The 22,853-nt window shown below is 55.5% G+C and overlaps 1 pseudogene; it reads right to left on the bottom strand.

The window, feature by feature from the left end:
• Nucleotides 1-324: 324 nt before the first annotated feature.
• Nucleotides 325-10,289, bottom strand: LOC107973048 (mitogen-activated protein kinase-binding protein 1-like; annotated as a pseudogene).
• Nucleotides 10,290-22,853: the final 12,564 nt, after the last annotated feature.

Below are 22,853 nucleotides of genomic sequence, written 5' to 3'. Positions count from 1 at the left end.
CCGCCGCAGGCCACACCCCCAGACCCTCGCCCCGCCCTTCCAGAAGCACCCGCCGCAGGCCACACCCCCAGCACTCGCCCCGCCCTCCCCGGAGTCCCCGCCGCAGGCCACACCCCCAGACCCTCGCCCCGCCCTCCCCGGAGTCCCCGCCGCAGGCCACACCCCCAGACCCTCGCCCCGCCCTTCCAGAGGCACCCGCCGCAGGCCACACCCCCAGCACCCCGCCCCGTCCTGCCCCTGGACACACACCGGGTTCTGCCACCCAAGCGGTGGAGCGACTGGCAGCGCCCGCTTCGGCCTGCCCCACTGGCCGGCATCCCAGGGTTAACAAACAATTGTGTTTATTGACAAGTTCATACATCAGTACAAACGGGCACGTTAAAAACAGCCCCCCCGCCCCATGCAGCCGAGGATGAGGCGGGAAGCGCCGCGACCTGCACAAAGTATAAAAGTTATAAATAAGGGGCTTTCAAAACAGGGCGGGGGCAAATCTGGAGTGGGGCGGCGGTTGCCGGTGGCCTCAGACATGCAGAAGGGGACGGGGCGCCGGCCGGGCCACGAGGCCCCCCACCCACATGGGGCAGAGGGCAGGAAAAGGGCGGCCACATTCTCACAAACTTCTGGCGAAGGGTAGCTCCGTCCTCGTGAAGGACCTGGCCCAGAGGGCGAACCTGAGTCCCACCGGCGGTGGGCGCGGCTGGTGTGGGAAGTCGGGGCACAGCAGGCACGGGCCCACCCCCGGCGCCGCGGGAGTTCCAGGGCCGTGCGGGTGGCGATGCTAGAGGAGTGGGGAAGGGCCAGGTTTGGAGCAGCTCAAGCGCACTCAGGCTGATGCCCCGGAGCTAGGAACCTTTTGTAACCCTTTTTCTTTTTTTTTTTTTTTTTTTGAGATGGCGTGTAGCTTTGTCACCTAGGTTGGAGTGCAATGGCGCGATCTCGGCTCACTGCAACCTCCACCTCCACCTCCAGGGTTCAAGCGATTCTCCTGCCTAAACCTCCCGAGTAGCTGGGATTACAGGCGCCCACCACCACGCCCAGCTAATTTTTTTTATTTTTAGTAGAGACAGGGTTTCACCATGTTGGCCAGGCTGATCTCGATCACCTGACCTCATGATCCACCCGCCTCGGCCTCCCAAAGTGCTGGGATTACAGGCTTGAGCCACCACACCTGGCCCGGAACCCATTTCTTTATAAGCCTCTGCCTATGGCGCAGCAGGGCAGGTGAAGGGGCTCTCGTGGCCTGAAGCTGTGGTAAAGCTGCTCTGATTTACCTGCAGCAGAGGGGAGCAGTAGGGCCCAGAAAAACCTTTCCTCAACTCTTCAACTGCCTCACGACATGGTCCCACTCTACCTCCTAGGGTCCCCTATCTCCTTTCCCTCACCCCTAATTACTGCCCTTTTACATTCTAACTTATCCCCTCACCTCTGCCACTTACCTGTCCCATCTATCACTTTTCTAGTGTCTCCTTTGGCCCCAGCACCTCCCTCCTCTCAAACTCCAGTATCCAGCACACCCGTGGGTGCCCAGCACTGCCTTTGAGGAGGCTCCTTCTACCTAAACCAGGTGTCCTATGGGCCATCTCGTATCAGCTAGGCTGTGGACACCAAGAATCCAGAATCTGGGTTCACTTAGTGTACTGCACCCCTTTTCTGCTCCCTGATAGGTGTTCCACATAAGCCAGGGTGGTGAAGCTGAGGCAGGATGTGAGGAAACCAGGCACACAGCAGCCAGCCGGATACTCTGGCAACCAACACTCAATGGCGTGCTGTGCAGGTAGGTGTGTGTGTGTACATGTGTGCACGTGCATGCGTGTGATCTCATCTGTGGCCGAGGTCCTCAGGAGGTAGGCCAGCCCCCTGTAAACGAGGGATGTTCCAACACAGGCTTCTGACTAAGCATCATTCAGGATGCAGGGAGAAGGTGGCCTCTGGGCTCCAGCAGCCGGCTGGGGTCCAGGGTGGAGGACAGGGAAGAACAAGGGGCTGAGGAAAGGAGGCCAGAGCTTCATGTTTGCCCAGGTAAGGGCTTACTGTCCTGCAGCAACGTCCCACAGCTGGCTCAAGTTCTGGCCAAGAGAGTAAGGGGTCACAGGGAAATACAATGCTGGGCCCCTCTTGGAGGGAGAATGGGAGTGGAATGTGCGGGCTCAGGTCCAAATACCAACTCAAGTCTCCTGATGGCTGGGGACACCCTGGAGGGCCAGATGGCTCTGCCTTTCTGAGCTGCCAGGTATTGGGGAAAACCACCCTGCTCTGGCAGCCAGGGGAGTCCAGCTGGTGTGAGAGGGGAAGTGCAGGTAGAGGTGAAGGCCCACAGTTGGCTGACGGGCACTGAATGCCACATCACCTCTCACCTCGACCCCAGAGTACCTTGTGTATGCTCCACCACAGGGAGCTAATCCCTGCAGTAATTTCAAATGGCTTCTAAGAGAGGGCCAGCCCTTCCCAGATTCCTAGATGGGGCAGGCTGCCCTCCTACCTCTCACAGCACCAAGATGACAAAGACCCAAGACCTGTCCCTGCCACTGGAGGGGCTGTGGAGGCAGGAGTTCCAAGGAAGTGAGGCAACAGTCAGGGAAATAAATTAATAAATACAGGCCCCCCACGAGGAGCGGCTGGGAAGGCTGCTTTGCCTCTGAACACTGCTCCCTGCTTTCCACTCCAAGCAGCCCCGCAGGTTTTGGTGAGGGGCAGAGGGGCTGCAGTTTGGAATCGCTGGGGCATTCATTCACTTGGGACAGGCTTCCAGAACTCAGAGTTTGCGTTCCATACGCCGTTCCACGGCTCGAAGCAACAGTTCTGAGTATTGCTCCAGCAGGGCCTGTGTCTGCTCGGCTCCCGCAGCCCCAGGGCTGCTGCCTGGGCTGGACAGCACTGCCCCAGCCACAGCTTCCAGCTCCTGTCGCACTGAAGAGAAGGTGTCTCTGAGGAGCTGGGCAATCTGACTTTGCTCTGCTGAGGGCATCTTGCAGCCAGCCACCTGAAACAGCACCCCCAGAAGCGAGGTGGAGGAGCCTGTCAACAGACATATAAAAGGGAGGGGCCCCACCTGGGTCCAGCCTGCCTCAGAAGGGACTAGCTGGGAACTCTACCCGCCAAGATCAGCATGTATGGCCAGGGAACATGGGATGCAGCCAGACTCTGGGGGTGACGCCCAAGGAGGAACCCATTGGATTGCAGAACCGTCTACATCTTATAAGCAACTCCTTATGACAACTCCGGCAGAATCTGCTTTCCCTTTCAAAGTTTGGGCCTTCTTGGACTGTTCCCTATGTCTAAGGGGGCCAAATAATTCATGGATATGAAAAAAGATGCCATTAATAATTACACTGGGACAACGACATAAACTGGGATTGTCCTGAGCCAACTAGGAGGTGTGGTCTCTTCAGGCCTCACCTCCTGAGGGAAGTCTCCAGCTCTTAACCAGAAATGACCGCAGGTGCCCGGTACAAGAGGCTAGCCTGGCCTCTAACCCCCTCACCTATGCTGCCCAAGATGTTCTTGAGTGTGCCATCCTGTCAGCACAAGAGCCTTAGCATACTGTTCTGGACATGGTTATCCGAAACACCCAGCACTACTGACGTGCCCGCCCTCCTGCCGGGGGGCACCTAACACCCACCGAGTGGTAGAGCCGCACTGCCTGGCGCACGCTGCCGCGGAGCTCTGCCACCAGCTGCTCACACTGCTCCAGGCTCACCGCTGGCTCTGAAAGAGACGGATACAGCTAAGTGAGGCCCAGCATGTAGCCCTTTCAGGCCTCCGCACCCAAGACACTCAGAGCGGGAGAGACCTAGCCCTCAGCATCGCACCCCGCACTTGCCCTCAGTCCCTTCCTCTTGGCTTCTCTTCCAACGGCCTCCCCAACACCACACAAACAAGGTCCAGAGGAGACAGCCAGCCCCAAGTTCAGAAGCCACTGAATGGGCAAGTGAGTCACAAGGAAATCATGAAGGTTAGCAGGAGGGTCTCACCATCAGGGGTGTGACTTACGGACCTGCGACAGGAGCAGACAGGACAAGAAACACCAGAAGCTGTACCCACAGAAATGGGATGGAGCCAGACAGTGGCCAACAGAGAGGGGAGAGTAAGGATGGGGCAGGAGATGAGAGCTGGGGAGCTGTGCACACCTGAGTCCTGGCTCAGGGCTGCCCCTGGCTTGGTGCATTCCATGGGGTTGGGAGTCTTCTCAGGGGGTGGGGGCTGCAAGTTTTCAGGGCCTTGGAAGAGGCTGCTGACTGGCAGTTGCTGGGCACAGGCGCTGCTGGGCCCAGGATGAGCCTGGCACTCTCTCCTAGGCTTGGGAGTGGTGCCCTCCCCCAAACAGGCCCATCTCTCAGTTGTACTGTGAGCTTTTCCTAGGCCCACCGGGAAGCCAGGCTTTTCTGCCTCGCCAGGGGCCCGGCCTTTGGTGACGGGAGAGAATGCAGCCAGGGTAGGACGGTCAGGCAGTGGTTTGGGGATGTCCAGGACCAGGTGAGCCCGGCTGGGCAGGGCCAGCTTGCTGAGTGGTGAGACTCGGATGGGGGCATGAGCTTGAGGTTCAGCCACCAGGCCCAGGTTCTCCCCAACAGAGATACTGCGGGATATCTTGGCCATGGAACTGGTGGTGGGGTTCTGATAGGAGTGAGGCCGAGACGGACGGCCATCAGCTGGGGGCAGGGAGCCCAGACCATCCTGAGCTTCGATCTCCCAAGACAGCAGTGCGCCTGGTGAAGGGGCCTGCAGACTGGCCTCATGTCTTTCTGCAAAGGAGACAGAGGTATACACAGGTCAGGTGTTGAGGAAGGCATCCCAGGTGCCAACACCCAATCCCGAAGAGCTGCTGTTCCCCTCCACATGCCCATTAAGGGACACCTAGTGGCCAGCACAGTGGCACATCAGGGCCACACCAGGCCCTCCCTCCTCCAGCATGTACATGTGTTCCATACACCCTGCACCCTGGCACTGAACCCATCAGGCTCCTCACCCTGTGGCACCAGACTGTGCACAGACTGGGCCTTCTGGAGTCCAGAAAAGGGGCTGGCTGTGGCCACTCTCTTGGGAGCCCAGCTGCTGTCAGGGTTGAGATGACATCATGGCAACAGCACAGAGGCTGCCTGCTGGGGGCTGGGGTTGCCAGAGGACGGTTCCACCTCCGGGGGTGCTCCAGGGGGATTGGCACCATTGCCTCTCGGCTGCTCACCAGATGCCTGTGGCACCTGGGCTGGTCTCGACATCAGTGCCAGGCTTGAGGAGGACGGGGATGGTTCCCTACAGGGAGGAAATGTGGGAGAAGGCCCAGAGAAGGCTCAATGCTCCTCCCTGCCAAAATGGCGAGAAACTCATAGCACCAGGGCACTAGGAGAGAACCAGCACAAAGCCAGACAGAGCTGGGGAAAGGCCAGTTAGCCCAAAACCGGGAGTGCAAAACACCCCGCGCATGGAGAGACAGAACACTGGAGAGGAGAGGGCAGCAGCCCTGGGAGGCCAGGAGAGCCAGAGCTGCTGCTGGGGGGTAGGGGGCCTCTGTACCTGAGTGGGCGGGTCTGTACTTGCAACAGGAATCGTGAAGAGATACTCCGAGACTCTGACCTCTCTGGGACCTGCACTGGGGCCCCTACCAAGGTCAGAGAAATCATGAATTGGGGCAAAAACCAAGCCCTTGCCCCAGATTTTGCCTCCTTGAGACCCCCAGCCACAGCCTATACCCTGGGACCCTCCTCTCAGGTAGGCAAGGAGGGGAGAAGGGCAAATTGCAGGCACTAAATGCTGGCCCTCTGACCACACCTGGAGCAGCTCCACTGGCCAGAGTCTCAAAGTGCTGTTTTAGAAACTGCTCCTGGTCTGGAGTCTGGGGGCTGCCCTCCTGTAGCCCATAGGGGCCCATGCCTCCCTCCTCTTCTTCCTCTTCTTCATCGCCCTCAGCTGGCTCTTCAAGGTCTGAGGAGATGCCATCCACACTGAGGGGCTCCGTGCTCTCAGAGTCTGGGTGTGGGGAGGGGAGAGAGGCATCGCACTGCACCCATCTGTTGCCAGAGCCTCCCCACCCACCTCCAGGCCCCACCCCCCATGGCCCCTCCCTCCAGGCTACAGCCTCACCTTCAGTGGGGTGCTCCGGGCTGGAAAGGCAGCTGCTGCTGTAATCCACAGAGCAGGCACTGTCAGGGCTGTGCTTTTCTGAGCTCCTGCTGCCTGGATACACTCTTCCCAGAGTTCCCCGGGCTGGAGCCTGCACTTGGAACTCACTGTCAGGATTCCAGCAGGGAGAAGAAAAGGCAGTGAGCAGGGGTAGGCAGCAGCCCCGCTGGACTCCTGCCTGTGATCAGGGTGAGGGATGAGGCAGTGGTGAGCTGGAAGGAAAGCCCTGAGTATCCTGGGGGCCAACCCTCCCTCGACTAAAGAACACTCATAGGGAGGGGAAGACGGGGGCACGAGGTCTGGCTAGGGCAGGATCCTTGCCTGGTATCCATGGTGGGGTTGTCACTCGGCTCCGGGTAGACAATACCATCTTCAATGGGTGCAGGTTCCAGATCTTGGGCAAAGACCCCTTCCTCTTGTGACAATAATCGGATAATATGGGGATAGGAACAAGGTTGGGAAGCCTGAGGCTGAGGGGGCTTTTCATTCTGGGAACACACAAAGGGATGTTAACAGAGCAGAGGTGACAGATGAGGGAGTGGTAGCTGGGGGGTCAGCCCTGAGTATCCTGGGGGCCAACCCTCCCCTTGGAGAAGAGGTGGAGGTGAGTAAGGATGCGGTGTGCACTCATTCAAGGGGAAGCTGAAGGACAGACATCGAGAAGCCAGGCTGGGCTCCAGTTGCTGATGTGAGCTTCTGGGGGAACTGTATTAGCACTCTGGGCTGCCAACCTCCAGCCACCACTTAATACCAAGAGTCCTCCAAGAAACCCAGCCCAGGGCAAAGGCCACTTTTGCCTCTCCACCCCAACCCCTCCCCTGCCTATCCTGATGACCAAACCATACAGCCCAGCCACCCCCATCCTGGCTTTGTAGTTCAGGTTACCCATGTGCCACAGGGGCAGAGCAAGCATAGCTGGACCAGTGCTCAGGTCCCAGCTGGTGGCAAAGGCTGCCTAAGGCCCCTTGGAACTCTCTAGAGAGCTGGGAGAAAGCAGGCTCACCTGGCTAGTGAGTGAAGTCTCAAGGGCCTGCTGCCCATGCTTCCTGGGACCAGATGGGATGATGGCCAGCGAGTCCTGGCTAGGGTCCTGCAGGCTTGGGGCCAGTGTTTCCAGCTGCCGCAGATCCAGCATGGATCTAACGCTCAGTTCCACACCTGGCTGAACCCAGCGCCCTCTTCTTCTGGGTCCTGGGTTGGCTGCAGGAGCTGGGTCCAGGAACCCCACGGACTCCTGTGCCTGGTGGGAGGTAAGGGGTGGGGGAGGAGTAACAACAACCACACAGTCAGATCAACAAATATCCACATATCCCTTACTATGTGCCTGGCACACTACACATGCTAGCTTACTTCATCCTCACAGCAACCTTTTGAAATGGGCACTAGTATCATCCTTGTTTTACAGATGAGGAGACTGAAGCACAGGGGGCTTAAGTGACCAGTCTGCGTCCCACAGACAGTAAGTGGCCTGCAGGTTAGTCTGGCTCCAGAGTTCACGCTCTTAGCTGCATTCCGCATCCTCTGGCACAGGAACCCCTAGTCTCAGCCTTCACCTGGTATCGTGGATGCCTCAGAGCTGGGGGTCTCTAAAAGTCTCCCACTCTGAGGACAGCCCCAGCAGCAACCACTTACTACCAAGAGTCCCCCAAGAAACCCAGCCCAGGGCAAAGGCCACTTCTGCCTGTCTACCCCAACCACTCCTTTTGCCTCTCTACCCCAATCACTCCAATAGCTGGGGGCCCCAAAGTCCCTTCACAGCACCAAGGACAAACCTATAGCCCAGGCCTGAGACCCCTGGCCCGGTCAGGGTGCTCCAGAGACACCACAGCATCATCACTCTGTGAAACTGTTGCCGACAACGGAAGGTACTGGTGCTTGGGAACTTGCTCTGAACACCTTGATCCCCCTTTGGCCACCCCAGGGCAGTCGCTGAGTTATGGGTCCCCTCATGGCCTTTTCCCTCTAACTATTCTGGAAGTTCTCCGCTTACCTCCTAACCGGGGTCTTTAGAACTGTTTCTCCAGATCTCCGCTCTTTGGATCCTTGATTTCCTGCATTTTAGTTCTAACTATCTGGCTTAGGGGTCCTTTGTCCTCTCCACCTTGAGCTCTTCTCTGATGATATTTACTTCCAGGCACCAGGCAGCTGAACAAGTGCCCCACCTCCCCAGTGCTGACTAACCCTGTGCTCCATCCACCCCAACTGGTCCACAGGAAGGAAATACCTGGGCTTTCTTCACCCCGCACCCAGGACCGGCCCAGCTGCTTCAACTTCCCCGACAAGGCCTTCCTTGGACACAGGAGTGCAGCATGTGGGCAGACCCCATGCCCCAGTACCCTACCAGGCCCAGAGAGCCCTGTTCTCACAGCTCCCTTTGCCTCCTCTAACCTTGGAAGAACATTTTAACAATGGTGACTCACCCGACTCATCTCCCAATGGGACAGGCTTCGGGGCAAGGCTGGGCTGAGGACCGAGGCTAGACAGAAACAGGCAGTCAGAGGAAGTGTCTCCTGCCCCCCCGCCCCCACCCAACCCTGGAGCCCTGGCCCCATCAGCCCATACCCTGTGTGGCCACAATGATGCCTCAGTTTCCTCAGCTCACACTGCTCTCACCCCACAGTCTCAGAAAAACCATATCTAACCATCATACCAACTAGGACCTGTCTGCCCCCACACCCAACTGCCACAGACCCAGTGCCTTCTTGGTACTCTTGGCAAGGACGGGCAGTGCTGGAAGTTCTTCTTCAGTCCCCTCATCTTCTCCCCCCTTGTCACTGTCTGATGAGAGAGCCGGTCCAGGAGACAGCATTGATGGGGCCTGGTGCCTGAGTCCGAGACAAGGAAGGGCATGGGGAGAGGAGACTCAAAAGGGGGAGAGGAGGCTCAATGGGGGAAGAAGGAAGAGGAGACTCAATGAGGGGAAGAGGAGACTCAATAGGGGGACAGGAGACTCAACAGGGGGAAGAGGCTGACATCATGGATCCTTGTGTGAGAGGTAAGGTCTTGGGAGACAGAGTTGCTGAATGGCAGGCCCAAAGCATGGAGGAAGTGCAGTGAGGTCCCAGCAAGCCATCTGCACACCCACCCATCACTTGCCCACATTCTGTTCTCACCGGTTGGGTCCAGAAGCCCTTTGGGGAGAGGATAGTCCTTGCTGCTTGCCGCCCCGCTGACGCTGATGCAACTCGGCCAGATGCTGCCTCATGCTGATGGTCATCTCAGAGCTCAGGCGCCACACAAATATGCAGCTGGGGTAAAGCCACACAGTTGGCTGAAGGAGGGGCAGGTAGAATGGCTAGCGCCATTCGTTCCCCTTATCCATGGACGTGTATCAATTACTTGCACTTAGTTCAGAATCTTTAGCCACTCCATGTTCATGGTTATTTCATTTATTCAATGTAGTAACATGTTTAAACCTCTCCCGTCCTGGAAAAAAAAAAGTCCTACATTTAACCCTATCTCCCTCTTTAGCTTAAAGTCATCTGTAATCTTCCTTGCCATTTATTTACTCCATGTCCCAGGTTGAACAGTATCCACATGCCCCCAAAAATTCATGTTCTCCCTAGGAATCTTAGAATGTGACTTTATTTGGAAATAGGGTTGTTGCAGATGTAATTAGTTAGCAGTGGACCCTTAATCCACTATGACTGGTGTCGGTGTCCTTAGAAGAAGAATAGAGGGAATGCAGAGGCACACGCAGAGAGGAGGCCATGTGATGATGGGGGTGGAAACTGGGGTGATGCATCTACAAGCCAAGGAATGTCAGGGCTTGCAGGAAACCCCAGAAGCGAATGGAAAGCCATGGAGCAGATTCTTCCTAGCATCTTCGGAGAGAGCATGGTGCTGCCAACACCTCGTTTTGAACTTCTAGCTTCCAAAACTGTGAGAGAAAAAATTTCTGTTGTTTTAACAAGACACCCAGTTTCTGGTATTTTGTGACAGCAGACCTAGAAACTGAATATACCCTTTAAACCACCACCGTTTTCCTTTTGGTTCCAAGATTCTTTCATGTATGACCTGCGAGAGCCAAATCCAGTCTTTATTTGGCCTCTCTGGAGCACGTGCAACTCATTTATTCCTTATTGATGCTTCTCCCCCACATCCTTCTCGGCCTCTTTCATTGCTTCCTAATCTCACAGCCAGCTACCGCATACTGGAGTCCCTGGGTTCATCGCCGCCTTTTCCCACTCTGTTCCTGCTCCACCGCAATCTCATCCAAATACCAGCTCTCCTCCCACCCCCATGCTGATGATTCCCCAAGCCCTCTGGCCTAAGCCTCTCTCCTGAGATCTACTTTGAGTTCCCCACTGCCTCCTGGACATTTCCACCTAGAACTTGTACAAGCACTTCAAAAACTACATGGCTAAAATGGAAGTCATGGTCTAGAAGCCTCCTTCCCAAATAAACCTGCTTTTCCTCCTGTAACCTGCATGTCAATGAGAGGCTTCACGTTCACACAGGGGCATAAGCCAGACACCTGGCATCTTCTTGGGCTTCTCCTCTGCACCCTTGGCCGTGGTCACTGAAGCCAAAGGACTCTGCCCATAAGGGTTTGGGGAATGTATCCTCTGCATCCCTGCTGCAGCTGCTTCAGCTCAGCCTCTTACCACCTCTTGTGGCTAGCGGAGACCTCCACTACACCAGACTTTCATGCTGCTCTGGGAGCACTTTCTTATACCACCTTGTTTTAAGCCATTCCCCTGCTTCGAATGCTTCAGGGTTTCCTGGTCACCTGCAGGATGCTGTCCTTAGCATTCCTCCACTTGGAATAACAACGCCTTGTAGCATCTGGCTTTCAGGAGTTTAGAGTGGAGGGGCTCTGCATTCAACTCCAGGACCTACCCCATACTTGGTGCGTGGCCCTGGGCAACATACTTACTCTCTCTGTGCCTCAGATTCCTCACCTGAAAATGGGGATAATAATAGTACCTACCTCATAGGGTTGTTGTAAAGATTAAATGAGCGAATATGTTCAGAGTACCCGGAACTGTGTCCAGCATGTCGTAAGTGGGCACTAAATATTAACTGCTGTTGCTGTTAAGTATTACCTTTCCCCACTCATTTCTGTACAGCTTCCCATGTGCGTTGTTTTCCAGCCAATCAGAACACTCTTCCATCTTAGAAGAAAAAAAAAGAAGCCCCACCTGTGTTCCCCTGGCTCTTGGCCTTGACACACACTGTCTGGAATACCTTTCCTACCACCTCTCCTCCCAGCTCCCTATGAACATACTTTGACTCATCTTTTCTAACCTAAGTACCCTCCCCTGCAGTCAAGCATGCTCTTCACTGAGCCTTCGTAAGGACCTTGTGCTCACCTCTATTGCAGCACAGATCACACTGCATTATAAAGGACCATCTCCTGTCTCTCTGTCCATCTTTCAGCATTTGCTGTATTGATCTTAGTGATGTCAGCATGTGGCACTCAGCTAGACAAAGAAAGCAGGCTCAATAAAGGCTGGTAGAATTAAGTAAAGAATTGTATAAAGGCATTAAATAGAGATGGGGTACAAATATGTCCCAGGCTGCCTGGGATAGTCCTGGTTTAGGCCATGGTCCTGATATAATTACTAACAACACCCTCTTTCACTGTCAAAAATATCTCCTTTGGACAATACATTATAAGGTCACTCTAGGTATTAGAGCTGTGATTCTCACCCTATCGGGCCCAATTTTCTCTTTGCTTAACAGCTATTTTAGAATACCCTATGCACTATCTTTAAATGGGATTGATAGGCAATAGAAACTGCCAATAACAGAATTTCAAAAAAACCAATGTAATACCCTAAATAGAATGCTAAATGGAAAATGAAGGAGATTTTTTAAAAAGTAGCTTAAACTAAAATTATGTGTGCAGTATTTTGATGTGTAAATGCTTAGGTCTTACACTTCTGGCCAACATGGAGTAACAGAGACCAAAATTACTTTCTGACCTAAAACAACAAAAATACTGGACAAAATATATGAAACTATGGCCCTCCAGCAACAAAGGGAATCAATCACTGGAATCAAGCATCAAAAGGCAGTGATCCTCAAGAAATGAGAAACAAATGAGGCTAGCCCCACAATTGACCTCCCAAACACCTTAGAAAAGTTTCCAGGCCACAGCACAGGAAGAAAGAATGCAGATGGAGCTCAGAGATGTTCCTGAGTTGAGAGGACAGAACTGTGAGTCTGGGAAGGCCAATGTGGCTAGAATTCATAGGGCAGAATATTGAGGAGGAGAGGGCTGTACAGAGACAGAGCTCAGGAAATCTGAAGATAATACTTACCCTCCTTGACTGTTTAACAGAGTAGTGATCACAGTATGCAGGTATGAAAATCGCCTGAGAGGCTCGACCCGGTGGCTCGCACCTGCAATCCCAGCACTTTGGGAGGCTGAGGTGGGTGGATCAAAAGGTCAGGAGATAGAGACCATCCTGGCAAACATGGCGAAACCCCATCTCTACTAAAAATACAAAAATTAGCTGGATGTGGTGACACACGCCTCTAGTCCCAGCTACTCAGGAGGCTGAGGCAGGAGAATCTCCTGAACCTGGGAGGCAGTGGTTGCAGTCACCCGAGATCCAGCAAAGCATGGGCAACAGAGCAAGACTCAGTCTCAAAAGAAAAAAAAAGAAAGAAAAAAGAAAACTGCCTGAGAATGGAAAAAGAATCATCCACAAAGAGAGCCAGCCCCTCTTCCCGCCTGGCTCTTGGGACCCCGATCGCAAGGTGGGGAGGCACCTCGCGAGGCGGAGACTGAGAGCCAGCTCCTCTTCCCCCACTGGCTCTTAGGACCCCCATCGCAGGAAGGGGAGGCACCCCCAGCGAGGCTGGGACTGAGAGACAGCCCCTCTTCCCCCACTGGCTCTTAGGACGCCCATCGCAGGGGGGGGAGGCACCCCACGCGAGTCGGGGTCTCAGAGCCAGCCCTCTTCCCCCACTGGCTCTTAGGACCCCCATCGCAGGGAGGGGGAGGCACCCCCAGCGAGGCGGGGACTGAGAGACAGCCCCTCTTCCCCCACTGGCCCTTAGGAACCCCATCGCAGGGGGGGAGGCACCCCCCACGAGTCGGGGTCTCGGAGCCAGCCCCTCTTCCCCCACTGGCTCTTAGGACCCCCATCGCAGGGAGGGGAGGCACCCCCAGCGAGGCGGGGTCTCAGAGCCAGCCCCTCTTCCCCCACTGGCCCTTAGGATCCCCATCGCAGGGGGGGGAGGCACCCCCAGTGAGGCGGGGTCTCAGAGCAAGCCCCTCTTCCCCCACTGGCTCTTCGGACCCCCATTGCAGTGGGGGGAGGCACCCCCAGCGAGGCGGGGTCTCAGAGCCAGCCCCTCTTCCCCCACTGGCCTTTAGGACCCCCATCGCACAGAGGGGAGTCACCCCCCACGAGGCGGGTACAGAGAGCCAGCCCCTCTTCCGCCACTGGCCCTTAGGACCCCCATCACGGGGGGGGAGGCACCCCCCGCGAGGCGGGGTCTCAGAGCCAGCCCCTCTTCCCCCACTGGCTCTTAGGATCCTCCGTGGACTCACAGCCTCTTTACCATATTGTGAGTAATATCATCTCCCCCCCTGGAGATTACGAACTCTTTCACAGACTGGTGTACACAGACTCGGTGTACAGAGGGTGTACACCCATCTGTATTGGGAGTAATATCATCCTCTTCATCCCTGAATATGAAGAACAGTATCACAGGGGTGTTTCTACTCCCTGCGATATCGCGTGTCATATCCTCCTCTCCCACGTTGCAATTAGAAGGAATATCAGTGGGGGCGTGTCCACCTGTAGGGAAAAGAAAGAGAGATCAGACTGTCACTGTGTCTATGTAGAAAGGAAAGACATAAGAGACTCCATTTTGAAAAAGACCTGTCCTTTAAACAATTGCTTTGCTGAGATGTTGTTAATTTGTAGCTTTGCCCTAGCCGCTTGGCCCCAGCCACTTTGACCCAACCTGGAGCTCACAAAAACATGTGTTGTATAAAATCAAAGTTTAAGGGATGTAGGGCTGTGCAGGACGTGCCTTGTTAACAAAATGTTTACCAGCAGTATACTTGGTAAAAGTCATCGCCATTCTCTAGTCTCAATAAACTGAGGATACAATGCACTGTAGAAAGCTGCAGGGACCTCTGCCCTTGAAAGCAGGGTATTGTCCAAGCTTTCTCCCCATGTGATAGTCTGAAATATAGCCTCATGAGATGAGAAAGACCTGACTGTCCACCACTCCGACACCTGTAAAGGGTCTGTGCTGAGGTGGATTAGTAAAAGAGGAAAGCCTCTTGCAGCTGAGATGGAGGAAGGCCACTATCTCCTGCTTGCCCCTGGGAACTGAATGTCTCGGTGTAAAACCCGATTGTACATTCATTCAACTCTGAGATAGGAGAAAAGCTGCCCTGTGGCGGGAGGCCAGACATGTTTGCAGTAACACTGCCTTGTTATTCTTTACTCCACTGAGATGTTTGGGTGGAGAGAAACAAATCTGGCTTACGTGCACGTCCAGTCATAGTACCTTCCCTTGAACCTAATTATGACATAGATTCTTTTGCTCACGTGTCTTCTGCTGACTCTCTCCTTATCATCACCCTGCTCTCCTACTACATTCCTTTCTGCTAAAATAATGAAAATCATAATCAATAAAAACTGAGGGAACTCAGAGGCTGGTGCCGGTGCAGGTCCTTGGTGTGCTGAGCGCCGGTCCCCTGGACCCACTGTTGTATCTTTACACTTTGTCTCTGTATCTTATTTCTTTTCTCAGTCTCTCGTCCCACCTAACTAGAAATACTCACAGGTGTGGAGGGGCAGTCCACCACTTCATCCACCTTCTGTCATATTGAAAGTAACATCATCTTCTTCCCTCCAGGATCGTGGGAATAATATCCCTGGGGGGTTTCCACTTTCTGCCATGTATGTAGTCATATCACCCCCTCCGCCGTGGAATATCATTAAGGACCATCTCACACGGGGGTGTATACTTCCTCCGATATTGGGAGTGACATCAACCTCTCGGTCTCTGAATATGAGGAAGACAATCACAGGGCGGGTGTACACCTCGAGCTCCACGATGGGGAGTCATATCTGTCTGTTATGGGGAGTAATATCATCCTCTCCCTTTCAGGATACTAATAACAATTTAACAGGCTGGGTGAACACAGCCTGCGATGCTGAAATTATTATCATCCTCTCCCCCTCTTCCTCCCCTGGCTCTTAGGATCCCCATCGCAGGGGGTGAGGCACCCCCCGCGAGGCAGGGACTGAGAGTCAGCCCTTCTTCCCCCCTGGCTCTTAGGACCCCCATCGCAGTGTAGCAAGGCACCCCTCGCGAGGCTCTGACTTAGAGCCAGCCGCTCTTCCCCCCCTGGCTCTTGGGACCCCCATCGCAGGGGGGGGAGGCACCCCCCTCGTGGCGGGGACTGAGAGCCAGCCCCTCTTCCCTCCATTTCTCTTAGGACCCCCATCGCAGGGAGGGGAGGCACCCCCCGCGAGGAGGGGACTGAGAGCCAGCCGTTCTTTCCCCCCTGGCTCTTAGGACCCCCATCGCAGGGAGGGGAGGCACCCCCCGCGAGGCGGTGACTGAGAGCCAGCCCTTCTTCCTCGCCCAACTCTGAGGATCCCCATCACATGGGGGAGGCACACCCCGCGAGGTGGGGACTGAGAGCCAGTCCCTCTTCCACCCCTGGCTTAGGACCCCCATCGCGGATTCTAAGATCCTTAGGACCGACCTGGAGGGCTGTGGGTATTAGTTGTCCAAGAAGAAAACTCAGATCTGCTGACGACCGCAGGTACCTTACTTAGGATTTACTATTCGACAGGTGTCCGAAAGCAGCCCGGGATCCCAAAGAAAGCAGGTCATTTACAATCTACCGGAGCCTAAGGTCAGAAGGCTGGTGAGAGAATTCCTAGGAGCTGTGGGGTTTTGTAGACTGCAGAGCCCAAACTTTGCAGTATTAGCCACGCCTTTGTATGACGTCACAAAGGGGGCGGGGACCGGGAACATTTGGAATGGGGATTCCAACAACAGCAAGTCTTTCATGACTTAAAGGAAAAACTTCTGAAAGCCCCAGCCCAGGGGCTAGCGGATCTCACAAAGCCTTTTCCACTGTATGCGTCAGAGAAAAGATGGCAGCTGGACTTTAAACCCAAACTGTGGGGCCATGGCTGAGGCCGGTGGCCTACCTCTCTAAACAGCTAGACAGGGTTTCTAAAGGATGGCCCCCCTGTTTGAGGGCCTTGGCAGCAACTGCCCTGCTAGTACAAGAAGCAAATCAGCTGACTCTTGGGAAAAACCAGAACATAAAGGCCCCCCAAGCTGTGGTGACTGAAAGCCAGCCCCTCTTCCCCTCCTGGCTCTTAGGACCCCCATCGCAGGAAGGGGAGGCACTCCCCGAGAGGCGGGCACTGAGAGCCAGCCCCTCATCCCCCCCCTGGCTCTTAGGACCCACATCGCAGGGGGAGGAGGCACCTCCAGTGAGGCGGGGTCTCAGAGCCAGCCCCTCTTCCCCCACTGGCCCTTAGGACCCCCATCGCAGGGGGGGAGGCACCCCCCACGAGGCGGAGACTGAGAGCCAGCCCCTCTAAGCCTTCTGACTCTTAGGACCCCCATCACGGGGGGGGGGAGGCACCCCCCGCGAGGCGGGTACAGAGAGCCAGCCCCTCTAAGCCTTCTGGCTCTTAGGACCCCCATCACGGGGGGAGGGAGGCACCCCCCGCGAGGCGGGTACAGAGAGCCAGCCCCTCTAAGCCTTCTGGCTCTTAGGACCCCCATCACGGGGGGAGGGAGGCACCCCCCGCGAGGCGGGTACAGAGAGCCAGCCCCTCTAAGCCTTCTGGCTCTTAGGAACCCCATCACGGGGGGGGGGGGGAGGCACCCCCCGCGAGGCGGGTATAGAGAGCCAGCCCCTCTTCTGCTCCTGGCTCTTAGGACCCCCATCACAGGGGGGGAGGCACCCCCCGCAAGGCGGGTACAGTGAGCCAGCCCCTCTTCCCCCACTGGCCCTTAGGAACCCCATCACAGTGGGGGGAGGCACCCCCCGTGAGGCAGGTTCTCAGAGCCAGCCCCTCTTCCCCCACTGGCCCTTAGGACCCCCATCGCAGGGGGGGGAGGCACCCCCCGCGAGGCGGGGTCTCAGAGGCAGCCCCTCTTCCCCCACTGGCCCTTAGGACCCCCATCGCAGGGGGGGGAGGCACCCCCAGCGAGGCGGGGTCTCAGAGCCAGCCCCTCTTCCCCCACTGGCTCTTAGGACCCCCATCGCAGTGAGGGGAGGCACCCCCAGCGAGGCGGGGTCTCAGAGCCAGCCCCTCTTCCCCCGCTGGCTCTGAGGATCCTCCGTGGACTCACAGCCTCTTTACCATATTGTGAGTAATATCATCTCCCCCTCTGGAGATTACGAACTCTTTCACAGACGGGTGTACACCCTCGGTGTACAGAGGGTGTACACCCGTCTGTATTGGGAGTAATATCATCCTCTTCCTCCCTGAATATGAAGAACAGTATCACAGGGGTGTTTCTGCTCCCTGCGATATCGCGTGTCATATCCTCCTCTCCCACGTTGCAATTAGAAGGAATATCAGTGGGGGCGTGTCCACCTGTAGGGAAAAGAGAGAGAGATCAGACTGTCACTGTGTCCATGTAGAAAGGAAAGACATAAGAGACTCCATTTTGAAAAAGACCTGTCCTTTAAACAATTGCTTTGCTGAGATGTTGTTAATTTGTAGCTTTGCCCTAGCCGCTTGGCCCCAGCCACTTTGACCCAACCTGGAGCTCACAAAAACATGTGTTGTATAAAATCAAAGTTTAAGGGATGTAGGGCTGTGCAGGACGTGCCTTGTTAACAAAATGTTTACCAGCAGTATACTTGGTAAAAGTCATCGCCATTCTCTAGTCTCAATAAACCGGGGACACAATGCACTGTGGAAAGCCGCAGGGACCTCTGCCCTTGAAAGCAGGGTATTGTCCAAGCTTTCTCCCCATGTGATAGTCTGAAATATAGCCTCATGGGATGAGAAAGACCTGACCGTCCCCCAGCCCGACACCCGTAATGGGTCCGTGCTGAGGTGGATTAGTAAAAGAGGAAAGCCTCTTGCAGCTGAGATGGAGGAAGGCCACTATCTCCTGCTGGCCCCTGGGAACTGAATGTCTCGGTGTAAAACCCGATTGTACATTCGTTCAACTCTGAGATAGGAGAAAAGCTGCCCTGTGGCGGGAGGCCAGACATGTTTGCAGTAACACTGCCTTGTTCTTCTTTACTCCACTGAGATGTTTGGGTGGAGAGAAACAAATCTGGCTTACGTGCACGTCCAGTCATAGTACCTTCCCTTGAACCTAATTATGACATGGATTCTTTTGCTCACATGTCTTCTGCTGACTCTCTCCTTATCATCACCCTGCTCTCCTACTACATTCCTTTCTGCTAAAATCATGAAAATCATAATCAATAAAAACTGAGGGAACTCAGAGGCTGGTGCCGGTGCAGGTCCTTGGTGTGCTGAGCGCCGGTCCCCTGGACCCACTGTTGTATCTTTACACTTTCTCTCTGTGTCTTATTTCTTTTCTCAGTCTCTCGTCCCACCCAACTAGAAATACTCACAGGTGTGGAGGGGCAGTCCACCACTTCATCCACCTTCTGTCATATTGAAAGTAACATCATCTTCTTCCCTCCAGGATCGTGGGAATAATATCCCTGGGGGGTTTCCACTTTCTGCCATGTATGTAGTCATATCACCCCCTCCGCCGTGGAATATCATTAAGGAACATCTCACACGGGGCTGTATACTTCCTCCGATATTGGGAGTGACATCAACCTCTCGGTCTCTGAATATGAGGAAGAAAATCACAGGGCGGGTGTACACCTCGTGCTCTACGATGGGGAGTCATATCTGTCTGTTATGGGGAGTAATATCATCCTCTCCCTTTCAGGATACTAATAACAATTTAACAGGCTGGGTGAACACAGCCTGCGATGCTGAAATTATCATCCTCTCCCCCTCTTTCTCCCCTGGCTCTTAGGATGCCCATCTCAGCGGAGCCAGCCACCCCCCGCGAGGCGGGGACTGAGCCAGCCCCTCTTCCCCCCTGGCTCTTAGGACCCCCATCGCAGTGGGGGGATGCACCCCTGGCGAGGCGCGGACTTAGAGCCAGCCGCTCTTCCCCCCCTGGCTCTTGGGACCCCCATCGCAGGGGGGGAGGCACCCCCTCGTGGCAGGGACTGAGAGCCAGCCCCTCTTCCCTCCATTTCTCTTAGGACCCCCATCGCAGGGGGGGAGGCACCCCCCGCGAGGCGGGGACTGAGAGCCAGCCGCTCTTTCCCCCCTGGCTCTTAGGACCCCCATCGCAGGGAGGGGAGGCACCCCCCGCGAGGCGGTGACTGAGAGCCAGCCCTTCTTCCTCGCCCAACTCTGAGGATCCCCATCACACGGGGGAGGCACACCGCGCGAGGCGGGGACTGAGAGCCAGTCCCTCTTGCCCCCCTGGCTTATGACCCCCATCGAGGATTCTAAGACCCTTAGGACCGACCTGGAGGGCTGTGGGTACTAGGTGTCCAAGAAGAAAACTCAGATCTGCCGACGACCGCAGGTAGCTTACTTGGGATTTACTATTCGACAGGTGTCCGAAAGCAGCCCGGGATCCGAAAGAAAGCAGGTCATTTGCAATCTTCCGGAGCCTAAGGGCAGAAGGCTGGTGAGAGAATTCCTAGGAGCTGTGGGGTTTTGTAGACTGCGGAGCCCAACTTTGCAGTATTAGCCACGCCTTTGTATGACGTCACAAAGGGGGCGGGGACCGGGAACATTTGGAATGGGGATTCCAACAACAGCAAGTCTTTCATGACTTAAAGGAAAAACTTCTGAAAGCCCCAGCCCAGGGGCTAGCGGATCTCACAAAGCCTTTTCCACTGTATGCGTCAGAGAAAAGATGGCAGCTGGACTTTAAACCCAAACTGTGGGGCCATGGCTGAGGCCGGTGGCCTACCTCTCTAAACAGCTAGACAGGGTTTCTAAAGGATGGCCCCCCTGTTTGAGGGCCTTGGCAGCAACTGCCCTGCTAGTACAAGAAGCAAATCAGCTGACTCTTGGGAAAAACCAGAACATAAAGGCCCCCCAAGCTGTGGTGACTGAAAGCCAGCCCCTCTTCCCCTCCTGGCTCTTAGGACCCCCATCGCAGGAAGGGGAGGCACTCCCCGAGAGGCGGGCACTGAGAGCCAGCCCCTCATCCCCCCCCTGGCTCTTAGGACCCACATCGCAGGGGGAGGAGGCACCTCCAGTGAGGCGGGGTCTCAGAGCCAGCCCCTCTTCCCCCACTGGCCCTTAGGACCCCCATCGCAGGGGGGGAGGCACCCCCCACGAGGCGGAGACTGAGAGCCAGCCCCTCTAAGCCTTCTGACTCTTAGGACCCCCATCACGGGGGGGGGGAGGCACCCCCCGCGAGGCGGGTACAGAGAGCCAGCCCCTCTAAGCCTTCTGGCTCTTAGGACCCCCATCACGGGGGGAGGGAGGCACCCCCCGCGAGGCGGGTACAGAGAGCCAGCCCCTCTAAGCCTTCTGGCTCTTAGGACCCCCATCACGGGGGGAGGGAGGCACCCCCCGCGAGGCGGGTACAGAGAGCCAGCCCCTCTAAGCCTTCTGGCTCTTAGGAACCCCATCACGGGGGGGGGGGGGAGGCACCCCCCGCGAGGCGGGTATAGAGAGCCAGCCCCTCTTCTGCTCCTGGCTCTTAGGACCCCCATCACAGGGGGGGAGGCACCCCCCGCAAGGCGGGTACAGTGAGCCAGCCCCTCTTCCCCCACTGGCCCTTAGGAACCCCATCACAGTGGGGGGAGGCACCCCCCGTGAGGCAGGTTCTCAGAGCCAGCCCCTCTTCCCCCACTGGCCCTTAGGACCCCCATCGCAGGGGGGGGAGGCACCCCCCGCGAGGCGGGGTCTCAGAGGCAGCCCCTCTTCCCCCACTGGCCCTTAGGACCCCCATCGCAGGGGGGGGAGGCACCCCCAGCGAGGCGGGGTCTCAGAGCCAGCCCCTCTTCCCCCACTGGCTCTTAGGACCCCCATCGCAGTGAGGGGAGGCACCCCCAGCGAGGCGGGGTCTCAGAGCCAGCCCCTCTTCCCCCGCTGGCTCTGAGGATCCTCCGTGGACTCACAGCCTCTTTACCATATTGTGAGTAATATCATCTCCCCCTCTGGAGATTACGAACTCTTTCACAGACGGGTGTACACCCTCGGTGTACAGAGGGTGTACACCCGTCTGTATTGGGAGTAATATCATCCTCTTCCTCCCTGAATATGAAGAACAGTATCACAGGGGTGTTTCTGCTCCCTGCGATATCGCGTGTCATATCCTCCTCTCCCACGTTGCAATTAGAAGGAATATCAGTGGGGGCGTGTCCACCTGTAGGGAAAAGAGAGAGAGATCAGACTGTCACTGTGTCCATGTAGAAAGGAAAGACATAAGAGACTCCATTTTGAAAAAGACCTGTCCTTTAAACAATTGCTTTGCTGAGATGTTGTTAATTTGTAGCTTTGCCCTAGCCGCTTGGCCCCAGCCACTTTGACCCAACCTGGAGCTCACAAAAACATGTGTTGTATAAAATCAAAGTTTAAGGGATGTAGGGCTGTGCAGGACGTGCCTTGTTAACAAAATGTTTACCAGCAGTATACTTGGTAAAAGTCATCGCCATTCTCTAGTCTCAATAAACCGGGGACACAATGCACTGTGGAAAGCCGCAGGGACCTCTGCCCTTGAAAGCAGGGTATTGTCCAAGCTTTCTCCCCATGTGATAGTCTGAAATATAGCCTCATGGGATGAGAAAGACCTGACCGTCCCCCAGCCCGACACCCGTAATGGGTCCGTGCTGAGGTGGATTAGTAAAAGAGGAAAGCCTCTTGCAGCTGAGATGGAGGAAGGCCACTATCTCCTGCTGGCCCCTGGGAACTGAATGTCTCGGTGTAAAACCCGATTGTACATTCGTTCAACTCTGAGATAGGAGAAAAGCTGCCCTGTGGCGGGAGGCCAGACATGTTTGCAGTAACACTGCCTTGTTCTTCTTTACTCCACTGAGATGTTTGGGTGGAGAGAAACAAATCTGGCTTACGTGCACGTCCAGTCATAGTACCTTCCCTTGAACCTAATTATGACATGGATTCTTTTGCTCACATGTCTTCTGCTGACTCTCTCCTTATCATCACCCTGCTCTCCTACTACATTCCTTTCTGCTAAAATCATGAAAATCATAATCAATAAAAACTGAGGGAACTCAGAGGCTGGTGCCGGTGCAGGTCCTTGGTGTGCTGAGCGCCGGTCCCCTGGACCCACTGTTGTATCTTTACACTTTCTCTCTGTGTCTTATTTCTTTTCTCAGTCTCTCGTCCCACCCAACTAGAAATACTCACAGGTGTGGAGGGGCAGTCCACCACTTCATCCACCTTCTGTCATATTGAAAGTAACATCATCTTCTTCCCTCCAGGATCGTGGGAATAATATCCCTGGGGGGTTTCCACTTTCTGCCATGTATGTAGTCATATCACCCCCTCCGCCGTGGAATATCATTAAGGAACATCTCACACGGGGCTGTATACTTCCTCCGATATTGGGAGTGACATCAACCTCTCGGTCTCTGAATATGAGGAAGAAAATCACAGGGCGGGTGTACACCTCGTGCTCTACGATGGGGAGTCATATCTGTCTGTTATGGGGAGTAATATCATCCTCTCCCTTTCAGGATACTAATAACAATTTAACAGGCTGGGTGAACACAGCCTGCGATGCTGAAATTATCA

The sequence above is a fragment of the Pan troglodytes genome, chromosome X, assembly GCF_028858775.2.
Source record: "Pan troglodytes isolate AG18354 chromosome X, NHGRI_mPanTro3-v2.0_pri, whole genome shotgun sequence".
Taxonomy (NCBI): Eukaryota; Metazoa; Chordata; class Mammalia; order Primates; family Hominidae; genus Pan; species Pan troglodytes.
The sequence above is the reverse complement of the archived record's forward strand: the minus strand, read 5'-3'. Positions and strand labels throughout refer to the sequence as shown.